This window comes from Elaeis guineensis, chromosome 7 (assembly GCF_000442705.2).
Source record: "Elaeis guineensis isolate ETL-2024a chromosome 7, EG11, whole genome shotgun sequence".
Lineage (NCBI taxonomy): Eukaryota > Viridiplantae > Streptophyta > Magnoliopsida > Arecales > Arecaceae > Elaeis > Elaeis guineensis.
In genome coordinates, this window is record NC_025999.2 from 98266273 (window position 1) to 98278658 (window position 12386).

At 36.4% G+C, this 12386-nt stretch overlaps 1 non-coding gene and 1 pseudogene across 1 annotated transcript; both read right to left on the bottom strand.

Moving 5' to 3' along the window:
- Positions 1-1854: 1854 nt before the first annotated feature.
- Positions 1855-5737, bottom strand: LOC140859076 (protein IQ-DOMAIN 10-like; annotated as a pseudogene).
- Positions 5738-11233: 5496 nt separating this feature from the next.
- Positions 11234-11307, bottom strand: TRNAI-UAU (transfer RNA isoleucine (anticodon UAU)). The gene has a single exon. It is a non-coding gene; the product is annotated as a tRNA-Ile (tRNA).
- Between the last annotated feature and the right edge of the window lie 1079 nt (positions 11308-12386).

The following is a 12386-nucleotide window of genomic DNA, read 5'->3' on the forward strand; positions in this document are numbered from 1 at the left end:
GTTTTTGGTAGTACAACGGTCTCCATTATCTTACCAAATCTAGCATCTAGGATTTAACTGGTTTAGCCAATCGCCTCAGATGTAGACAGATTTAGCCATGTACACTGGTCTCAGACACGCAGGCGTAATGAACTTTCACTACAAGCTTAGGCGAAACCAAGTTGTCTCTTTTCGCCTCAGATGTAGAAAGATTTAGCCATGTACACCGGTCTCAGACACGCAGGCGTAATGAACTTTCACTACAAGCTTAGGCGAAACCAAGTTGTCTCTTTTCATTAGCATTAGTGTACTACAATAACGTCTTTTATCATTTCTACGCAAGTTGAAAGTTATTTGCTTGGTCATATTTGTCAGCATCTTTTCAGTAATTTTCTTTGAGGCACCAAACTATTTGAGACGTGAAGAAATTCTTTGTGCACCGCATACAGTATAGAAAATTTGATGTGGAGCATACTATCTTGTTCGATTGATCCACATAGCCACCGCTTCCCAACGCACATTTAACGTCAGTAGATCGATTTTTTCATTTAAAAATTTTGTATAACAAAAATATTCTTCTGAAAAATTATGACATCCCTTCACAAAAATTATGACATTCCTGCAGAAAATACTAAACTGAAGCAGGATATCATAATTTTTGTAAAGGGATATCATAATTTTTAATAAGAGACGTCATAATACTGTACGGAAGAAAAAAGATAATGAATATATACGAAAATAGTATTATCATATTCCTTAAAAATTATGACATCCTCCACAAAAATTATGATATTCCGTTTCAGTTTAATATTTTTTACATATAAAATTTTAAAATAAAAAAATCGATCTGTTGAAATAAAATAGTGCGCCTCACATTGGATTTCCAGGGGCAAAGAATCTCTTTTGAGATGTGAAGTGCTCGGTTGATTTCCACGAGATATAAAAACCCAAGAACGGGATTTGGCCAATGAGAGGCCTCGTGAGCAGCTTTGCATTGGTGGCAGTCGATATGCAGGGATGGCACCAGTTCATGCACACTATTTTTTTTTTTGGTAATAAGTTCATGCACAGTATAGCCGCATTTCCAATGATTAAAAACAAGACAGCATCCTTAGGGAGGTATACGTAGGTAACATCTAGGTCTCATGGATTTAAGGGAAAGTTTTGTACTTCTTCGTCAACCTGCGGCGTTTATAAGAATTAAAATGGCTGCCGATGAGGAATGTACCGGGAGTATGTTTGTGTTTTAGTAAATTCCACCATCCATCTGATCTAAGGTATGTAAATTACTGCTGTGTCATGTGGCATGAAGAAGACTTGCAGACATCAATATATAAGTATTGCCGCAAGATTAAGATAGGATGTTGATGTGATTGGAGCTGAATGCCTGTCAAGGTCAATGATGTCGGAGAGTACCTGCAAGAAAGTCTACATTCATCGAAGCTGTTTCGGCATCGATATCAGACACAGATTTCTCCCACAGCTAGCCAATTTGGTGGTCCTAAGTTCACAGTTAGTGCGACTTCACTACATTATTTTAGATGTATTTTAATAGAGGATGGGTCCCGACCAGCAGATTTCTTTCGCAACAATAAGAATGCAGTTAGCTAATAATCCACATGCTGACGAATTTCGTATCTTTGCTCCAAGCTACAAAGCATTCAGAAAACGGATGAACCATTAAGAATGATCACAAATGGATACCAGTTTAAAGGGGTTTTTCTTCTGCAACAGCCAAGGCCAACAAAGGACTTGTCCAGTCCCAATCAGCCAGGCGACCATGCCAATCTTGTTGAAGGAACCGAGCAGGAACAAGAAGGCCCACTCCACGGACAGCCAATCTACGATGTTTCTTCACATGAAAGCACATGCATATATACATTCAATAATTTTTTATAGCCTCAATGGCAAATGGCCTCTTTTATTCTGCTTAATCAATGGTTTAATAAAGAACAACAGAAAATTATCACTCACACCATCATTTTCTTGCAATACTTCACGGCATCATTTCTATATAGATATATAAATCATGAATGCTCTCACTTCTGCAAACAATGAATTGGTTTTATCTGGCACATAATCTTAAGCTAGACTCAGGCAGTAATTTCACTTGTTTGTGCAGGAAGGTGCTGCTCCTGCTTCATCTTTGCATTCTTGGGAAGCTGCTGCCTTGACAATTTGCTCTCGGTTAACTATTTTTCCATCATGTGATTGAGGTGATCTATTTGTAGAGCCTTTCCCATCAGTCGCTGCAGGTTTAACAGAATCTGAAACTTTCTCGGTGGATGGATTTGTATTCTTGCCAACTGTGCTTGTTGCCTTGGCCTGGGCTTGCTTGGGGATCACAGAATGAGGGGGCAGCCGGGTTTACCATGGACGAGCTGCAATCCACCGATCCATCCAACTCCACTCCCAATTACCTTTCCACATTCATAAACAAAAGGTCCCTGGTTCAAGCCAGGGTTGGCCCTCCACTACAGGCAAAAGCAAAAATACATGAGTCCTATGGTGAATCTGCATTACTTACATGCTTAAGATATTGAGCTAGTTCTTCAAAACCAGACCTGATGCGAACATGCATATGCCATGGCTCGTTCATGCTTGATTGCCGCTTCTTCTCTTTGCTGTATCCTGTCAATTATTTCCTCCATCGTTTCAGAGCCTCCACACCATTCCACCTGTTTGGAAATCAGAGGTCAGGGCCAGGCTCTAAATGAACAGGAAGATAATATAATCTGTTGGTTCCTGACTCAACCATGTGGATATCTACCTAATCAGCCCAAACGGATGAAAATTCATCACATGTGCACAAGATAAGAGATCTTAAATGTTACTCAATTTTCTAGCTCCGGCCCTACATGGAAGACTAAGAAGTGACTTGTATTTTATCAAAATGAGTATTGTTAAGACCATTGACATGGAAAACCAATTCAATGAGCAAGTAGTTAGAACAAAACAAATAAATGATCTTCCAGCACACAACCCTTAAGCTGGTCATCTAACATGATTATCTTCTACCAAACAAAATTAACAACTATCTGAAACCAGGAAACCATGACAATGCCGCAGCATTCATCACAAAACCAAAATCAACTGATGTCCCATCATGTCTATTTCAGAAAGCCACTATTGCCATACCACATGCATTGAGCTATGATTAAGGTTTTACAATATTACCTCATAAATTCTAATAGAACAGATTGAGTTCAGACATGCAAAAAACAAGTAACATGATGGACATCACCTACCTCTAAGTCATGAAGCTTAGCCTCAAGTTTCAATTGATTGTCTTGTTTCTTCACCCTAATGCGGCTTTCAGTTACCATACAAATACAGCGAGCTTTGATTTGTGCTTGTATTTTGCTCCAAGATTGGATATAACTCAAAGTGGTTGATGCCTGCTTGTTAACAGAATGGCCTTGGGCAAGGAATTGAAGTCTTTCTATCCTTTTCAAAGAACAAAGGTTTTTCCTAGCCTGCATGCATATTATTCTATCAATCTGCAGATCAACATGGGAGATACCTGCTGTGACAGATCAATACAGTTTCATGACAAAGAATCTGTATTTGGATATGAAATAGATTAGTAGTAAAGCCACTTAACAAAAGCCATCATAAGAAAAAAAGGTCCATTACTATGACCCAATCCATAATTGGAGGTGGGTAATTTTGGGGAGGAGAAAGAAAAGGACATCAGATATTTACCATATAAAGCTACCGAGCATGAGACACCATAATGTTCCCTTCACTAACAAGGATCTGCAGATCAACATGGGAGATACCTGCTGTGACAGATCAATACAGTTTCATGACAAAGAATCTGTATTTGGATATGAAATAGATTAGTAGTAAAGCCACTTAACAAAAGCCATCATAAGAAAAAAAGGTCCATTACTATGACCCAATCCATAATTGGAGGTGGGTAATTTTGGGGAGGAGAAAGAAAAGGACATCAGATATTTACCATATAAAGCTACCGAGCATGAGACACCATAATGTTCCCTTCACTAACAAGGATCTGCAGATCAACATGGGAGATACCTGCTGTGACAGATCAATACAGTTTCATGACAAAGAATCTGTATTTGGATATGAAATAGATTAGTAGTAAAGCCACTTAACAAAAGCCATCATAAGAAAAAAAGGTCCATTACTATGACCCAATCCATAATTGGAGGTGGGTAATTTTGGGGAGGAGAAAGAAAAGGACATCAGATATTTACCATATAAAGCTACCGAGCATGAGACACCATAATGTTCCCTTCACTAACAAGGAGTTAGTCACGAGAAAATTGTGAAAATTGAATACGACTATATTCACTGCAAATGCTGAAGATCTCAACATGTCATAATGAGGTTATCATATAACAAACAAACAAAAAATTGCATTTTGAAGAGTTAAAAGATTCCATGTTAAACTGCAATAAATCCACCAATAAAAGGCAAGTCACATAATACTACTGTACATGGATCTGTGGCATATCCCCTCAATGGATCACCAGCAGAGAAATTTCCAGATAAAATGAGAGAGATGGCAGTATGAATATTGGTAACGAATTCTGGGCATTGTTATATAGATTGGATATGTATATGTGGAAAAAGTGGTAACGGTAGTGGAAATCAATCATATTGTGGTTTCTCAACTTGAGAAAAAACTCAAGATTGATACTAGCATAGCACTTCAATGATCATGATATACCAAAGTCATGGAATTAGATGTTACACTAGCATCATCGACAATGTAATGGAGCCACACAACCTCTTTAGCATCATGAAATTTAGCACTAACACATTTCCTTGGCAGTTGAGCAACACAATAATATGTTTCTTTCTTTTCAAGAGGATGAGGGAATCTCCAGCTGACATATAGAAGCCAGAAGTGAAGAGTTAATTAAAACATTCACTAGCCAAATCAGGTAATTGTAGTCTAAAAGTGAGGTGGACAAGGACAACAAAGCAAATGATGGTACCATGGAGGCATTAATCAAAGCATAGGATGATCATGAAAGTAATTAATTGAGGGAAAATGAAAATGGTTGCTAGATGAATGGCTGTCTGATATTTTGTAGTCACACTCTACATCTACAATGTTTTATAATGGCAAAGAGTTAGGATCCGGCCATGCATGGTGGTTGGACATCATGACACTTTTTAAATGTAAGTTCTGGCATCTCTCATTCATTCACACACATCTATAAATACAAACAGACACATGGCTTATATATTATTCCTTTGAGAATTTCTTGCCTGCAGATATCGTACTATCAGAATGTCTCTCTTTGTTGATGCTTCTTGATGATCAGCCTTTCTAATGGATGAGGCTACCACGAGCATCCATCAAATGCTCCACCATCTTGATTAAACCATGTGCATGGTACATGCCAAAACAAATAAATAATAGTCTCTACGATGCAAATCCACTCATATTCATGTCAACATGGCATGATACATTTCTTTAGCCCAGAGGCGAGAGGTTTCTATAATCCCTTTTTCACTTCCCAACCCTTTTTTCGCAGACCAACAGAACAAAAACTCTAGACTTAAGCAACCTGCCCCCACCTTACCTCTTTTCCATAATTTACAGCACTAGCTGATGCACAAATAGGGATGAAGTAGGTAATACAGCTTAAAATGTTTTCACGAAACAATTTTACAGGTAACAGCTGATTGCATGGATGCAGCAGCAATATGATTCAATAAAAATCATGCTCCACAATGAACTGAGAAAGAAACTCATATCAAATTGAATGACATCATACTATGCATAAAATCCAAACATAAACATTTATGGAAGAAGACATGGAAGGGCATATAGCATAAAATGTTTTCATATATACCCTGAAGCCTCGAAATGCGGTTTGAATACAAATGGCTGCTAAATCCTCAATACTCATGCTACCACAATGAGGGTTCTCACTGAAAGCACCATTATATAATTTATTAGATTTTCTGTGAGATTGATTTCTCCACTTGAACCCATTTGATTGTTGACAAGAAGTGCCCTGTTCGAGGCAGCATATGTGTGAATCATGAACAAGTTGACATGCAAGAAACAATTGCTGATTGACGTGAATAAACAGAAGGTGAATATTAGAGAACCAACATCAACATCAACCAGTACATCCAACAATAGCAATTTAAAACCATCATCCATATCCATATTATGAGCAAATATACTAAATTATACATCTAGCCATATGGCATTTTAACTAGATAAAGAAATAAGTACTGGTGAGCAATTTATTTGTTAAGAGGGTTCATTTCTTCCCCCACTTACTGAGCCCCATTGTTTAGGGGAACAATTGGTAATTGTATCTAGGATTCCTGCTACAGTATTGCTACCATTGCCTAACTTGATCTGACCCAGTTGCTTTGCTTCTACAGCTATAACACCAACTTTTTAGTCTTAACAGATAATGTTTTTATGCCATCTTCTTTTTTTCTTCTCTTGTTTACTTGCCTGTGTACAAGGTATTCTATTTTTTCATAAATAAATGAAGTCACCAGACTTATTTCAATTTTCCTTATAACATCTGCCTAAACCTTGCAGCTAGCTAAAGTTTAATAATTCCATATCATCAATTCAACTTTCCAATTCATCTTTTCTTCTTTTCCAGTAAAAAATGAAACCCTATTTGATTGTTTCTATAATTTGGGAATGGTCAATGATATTCGACCTTTTATCTTGACAAAAAAACTTACAAAGCAACATCATGTCCCTGTATTGATCCTAAACTCTGAGTTAGCTAGAATGTCGAGATAGATACTGTAATTCAAATCCCATTACTGTAATTCTTATTTATTTTTAAATGTTGATGTTAAGCTTTACCAAGTCTCTTATATTTACCTCATTGTGGTCTATAAGCCACACCTTCAACCTAGTTTGGAACAGACCATGGTTCATCCCCCACTCTGCAACCAATCAATTTTTGCATGTTTCTGTTAAGCAACAAAGAACAGATAAGGATAACTTTGTAAACCTGCTGGACCCTTCAAACACAATTTAAGTGTTTTTCCATATCAAGCCCTCTATTCCTTGCTTACCGAAGTATGAAGCAGCACATCTAATAGCCTATCGGAGAAGACTGGAAGACAGTTTGCACTATGTACTTTTGTACTGCATATTCACCTTTACAGGTTTTAAAACTACACCATAAGATGATGGAGTGAAAATGCACCAAAAAAAAGTCAGGTACATACTTTTAGATTCTCCAAATGATGCTGAAACCAGTTCTCGTTACATGTTAATGCATGATAGAAATCAGTTATAGTGTCGTTCATTTTTCAAATTTATTAAGCACTACTATGTGTTATTGACACCACTTTAAATCTGAAGTTGTCTGTCTAGGTGCAGAGGCATCAACCATGATGCTTTAAGAGCATTAGGGCTTTACTAAAATGCCATGTGTTTATGTACCTAGATTATGAAGGTGCCCATGCGGGCCCAAACCAATGTCACAGAAGTTGATTTTTGCAGTATTCATGACTGCATCTCTCCTTGGCACATCCAACTCCCTCATTAGTTAAGCATAATCTATGATCATCACATTGCATTTACCAAGTACAGATCTACAAGCAAAACATATATTAAATGCTCAACTTTATGCTTTTTCCAGGATTCTGTAGAAGTCAATATCTAGCACTTCACTATTGCTAAGATTACTTCATATTTCCTAGACTTTCCAACTTCTGGGATATTTTAAGAATCTCAATACACTCCAGCATAGGCATGCATCCTCTTCTCATTCAAGCTAGACAAAGTTAGAGCATGGTCAAAAGAAGAAGCAGATAACCAATCAAATAAGTTAATGTTTTACCTTCACTTGCTTTGACTGAGATTGCTTTGTTCTCTTCCAGCTGATAATTGTTTTAAGCCAATCCCCAGAACCCATTTTCTTTATGTGCAATTCACTTAATGTTTGGCATAAAACACGAAGCCTGGCACAAAACTTAGGTTAATGTAACCTTGATAGCAAAATGACAAATGAATCATCATGCAAACAAATTACCATGGGCCATATAACCCTGTTTTCATAGAATGTGGAGACAGAATAACAGGTGAAATTATGGTAGATACAGAATTGAGGATGCTAGATGTCCAGCTAAGATGATTTATTTAAACAAGGTATATGTGATATATGACATGTAGATTTAAAAATTAACAGGCTTCTAATATAATGAAGTCCTGGTGACATATTGTTGAGTTACAGCTTAGCTGGTGTGGCTGTTGTTCCATATTGGTTATCCAACTCCAAGAAATTCGAGCAGGCATGGATGAAAATAAGTATAATTCTTCAACATAATGAGGCTAGCTACTCTCTAAAACCTTTTATGATGGAAAACAACATATGGCTATAAAACTAAATTTTGCACAAAAAAAACAACCTAAAGGTGCAGTGCCTTAGTTACATTTGTAAGTAACCAATGTTTGCAGCTCCTTACTGAACAGAAGCACAAAAATACATCACTCAGCATAAAAAACCTGTAAAAACAAACTGTTAGATCCAGAATACCCTTATCTTGATGAACAGCTTCATTAGCACAAGAATACATCATCCAGTGCACACAACCTGCAAAAAACAAGCTACTAGATCCACAATGCCCTAGTCTTTACAATTGAAATCCCCTAAGCCTTATTGAGGATTTTGACTCTAAATACATCATCCAGTGCACACAACCTGCAAAAAACAAGCTATTGATCCACAATGCCCTAGTCCTTACAATTGAAATCCTCTAGGCCTTACTGAGGATTTGACTCAAACAGCAATCATTCTACTCTCTACATATCTCAAATCCTATCAAGCTGTTTCTATATTCATATGATTGAAGATGCATAGGTAAAAGGAGCATTAGAAAGGTGAAACATCCAACCATAACATTTCCTGAATTTCTTTTTATCAGCAGAATATTGCCAAATACATCAGTTAATCACATTCCTTTCAATTATTCATGAATTTAAGGCCTGTTGACGCATTAACCCAACCACTCTTATCTAACCAAATTAAATAGCTACTGAATAATGACAATCATGAACTCAAACATCCAATACGTGAGCAGATTAATCCACAATGCCAGAGAGTTATAGATTAACGAGAACACAGATAGAACAAACATAAATAATTTCAGAAGAAAAGTTCACGGTATAACCAAATTATGAAACGCACGGCCTAACAATCTCTGAGAAACTCAGATCCCACTCTCCGCACCCAAGTAATTTCATCAATTGCAGCAAATCTATAACGTATAAGCAAACCATCAAGCATGTCTAAACTGAAAGCATATATCATTGCTCGGTTTGCAAAACAGCCCACCAGACCATAAAAACTTTACATGACAAGGACTACCATTAAATTGTACCAAACATCAAGACCATCGAAACACGAGAACTAATCTAAACCCACAAATTCTCACCAACCTCTGTTCTGACAAATCCGGGGAAAAATCTACATAAACGTCGTGTGCATCAACTCCACTGTGGAATAAGAAACTGAAGTGGCGGCAGCACCCGAAGCAAAGGCCTGTAAAGATGGAGGAAAAGAGGCTAATGGTGGTGTGAGGCTTTCAAAGGAGGAGAGGTCGGTGTAGAGGAAGACAGAAGCCACCCAGACGAAGCAATGTGGATTAGTAGTCAGAGAAAGAAGGGCGCGGGTGGGGACGATATCTATTGCCATGGCCCGGCTCCACTGCCTTGTCTATTCGCCTTTTCGCTTTTCTTTTAGCCTTCGGGCTTGGTTTCTCTTTTTCCCTCCTCAAAGGATCAAAAAGGGAAAAGAAGACCTCAAATTGAGTACAACCGAAGCGTCTCCAGACATAATTCGGCAGGGCGGGCTGTTGCTGGGTTCGGACATCAGTACAGCGACAGGGGAAACAACAATGTGAAGGAATTTAAATGTTTTATAGACTTGCAAGATAATCTGAAGACAATCCTGCCGCAATAATTTGATCTGTCGACGTGGAATACAAGCATGCTTGCTTGGATTAAGGGAATACGGCTAAAGGATTTTTTTTTAAAGTAAATTATAAAAATTCTGTCTAAATTAAAGATAAATTTTATTTACATTCAATAATTTAAAAAATTTGCACTCATCCCGTTGATATTTATTTTTTTTAATATTTTAATCTATAATTTAACAAAACATCAATCAAACCGTTAATTTTAAATGAGATTTAAATATCACATCAAAAAAAATTCAAAAAAATAATAAAAATAATTTTAAGTAACATAATACCCATATAACGATATAAGAAAAATATGTGCATCGCCTTTCTCATCTAAAGATATTTTTTTCTTTCACATGAGGTAAATGATTGCACTAATATTATTAATTTAATTAGATATAATAAATATAAGCTTTAAAGGGTTTTTGTAATTATTCTTTCTTTTTTTTGGGGAACGTTATAACAAAACTATTGCATGGTCCTCTAATAAAGATATTTTTTATACAATCCGTACATTTGATGGTTGACTAGGATCTTCCTGAATCTCCTTTTTCCTCAAAGAGTAATGATAAAGGAACACACAAATTTTACATAAAAATATTACATTAATAAAGTGCAGCTTGGTTATTCATCACCTAACGGACAATCTTAACTGTGACTCCATCGCGTAAAGGTGCACAAGATTAATTGCACATCTCAAATATGACTTTTGGAGGGGAAGTTTTTGTGCCGCCAAGCACAACTCATCCACAAAATTTTTTTTAAAAAAAAAGCAATCATGATTATGATGATAAAATTTTGAAATTATTTAGAAGGATATATTTCTTTATAACTTACTTCATGTTTGATTTACACAAAATTCGAAGGAAAAACAACTTACTTGAAGGGGGATTGGAGTTGAAAGAGGTCTCTTTCTTCTCCAAACATAATTAATAGTTGGCTCACATAAAATGCTTGAAAAGGTTTGTAAAATAAAAAATCTTTATAGTATTTTGTGTGATAGTTTTAATTAATGGAGTCTTATAAAATAAAGTATTTGTTTCTTAATTTGATGAAAATGCTCAATGCTATGCATCTTTCCGATGATTCTTCCCCTTTTTTTTTTACTTTGTCCATCACCCGTTCCCAACAATACAAAAGGAAATAGCTTAATTTTTCAAAGATCACAATTGCTGTTATGGATCATTAAAACAGCATCATCTTTATAATACATTGATATATTTTATAGCTAAACTAGTATAAAAGTGGCATGATATTAATATAAAGATCTAACTGTAACATCAAATCCTAACGAAAGAGAATGAAAAATATAATTTGGTCCCGGCGAGGCTCGAACTCGCGACCTTCGGCTCATAAGACCAACGCTCTAACCAACTGAGCTACGGGACCATAATTTACAAAATTTGGTAGACTTATTTATCTTATTATTGTAAATTATGTTTGGGGTGAGTGGAGACAACTGACCGTCTGGGCTGCGTGTAATGATGGGGCAGCCGAGGATCCGACGGGGTTGAAGGAAATCATGCTGACATCACGGCTAGGATCATCATTTTCGAAAGATGCTGAACTAGTCAACATAAAGAGTGCAGATGGATTGGAATATTTCGAAAGGCAACAATAATTAGCGAACTAATTTCACTAGTTTTGATAATCTTGTATGGGTGTTAAAAGATATTTAACATAGTGCAAGCTTTGTTTTGGTAATAATAAAGCTTTCACTATGTTAAATATTGGGCTCAATGGATGGAGGATTGCCTTTCAAGATGGCAATTTTGCAATCCATTAGATGCAAATTTAGAAAAAAGTTATGTGTGGCCATGTGATGTTAAAGAGCAAATAGTGTTGAGTTATGTTAGTATGACTCTCTATTTTTGCATGATTTATCAAGATTACTGACTAATTTGATAAATCTAAAAGTTCAGTCTTAATTGCTAGCTAGTAACCTAAAAATTGATGATACAAAAATACATTTTGCCTAGCATATATTAGCTCCAGCCCTCTATCATATTGTAAAAAATAAAAAAAGAGGCTAAATTGGTTCCATGGTCATCCCTTGCTTGGAAGCAAGCAAGGCGTCAAATTTGGAGTTTTTATTAGCAGAGTTATTTCTCAAGTTTTTGACCATGGGTAATTTATTGCAGAATTTCCTAGGTACAAATCATGGATCCAACATCAAAACTATGATTGGATTGGTATTTAGCCCAATCCACCTACTTAACTTTTATTCCTCATTAAAATTAGTATTTTCAAACTATTTGATTTGACCCGAAGTGGGTCAGGTTGAATCTAGCTGCTAAACTTGAATTTAAATGAGATGAAATGTTTGGTGCAAGTCTAAAATGCAACTAGAGCCACTTGTGCGGTTATATATGAAATACACACAAAACAACGTGACTTATGTGGGCTTGGGACGTTCATTGAGCAATACATCACCTCTGGTCCAAAGCATCTCAAAGACAGACTCAATT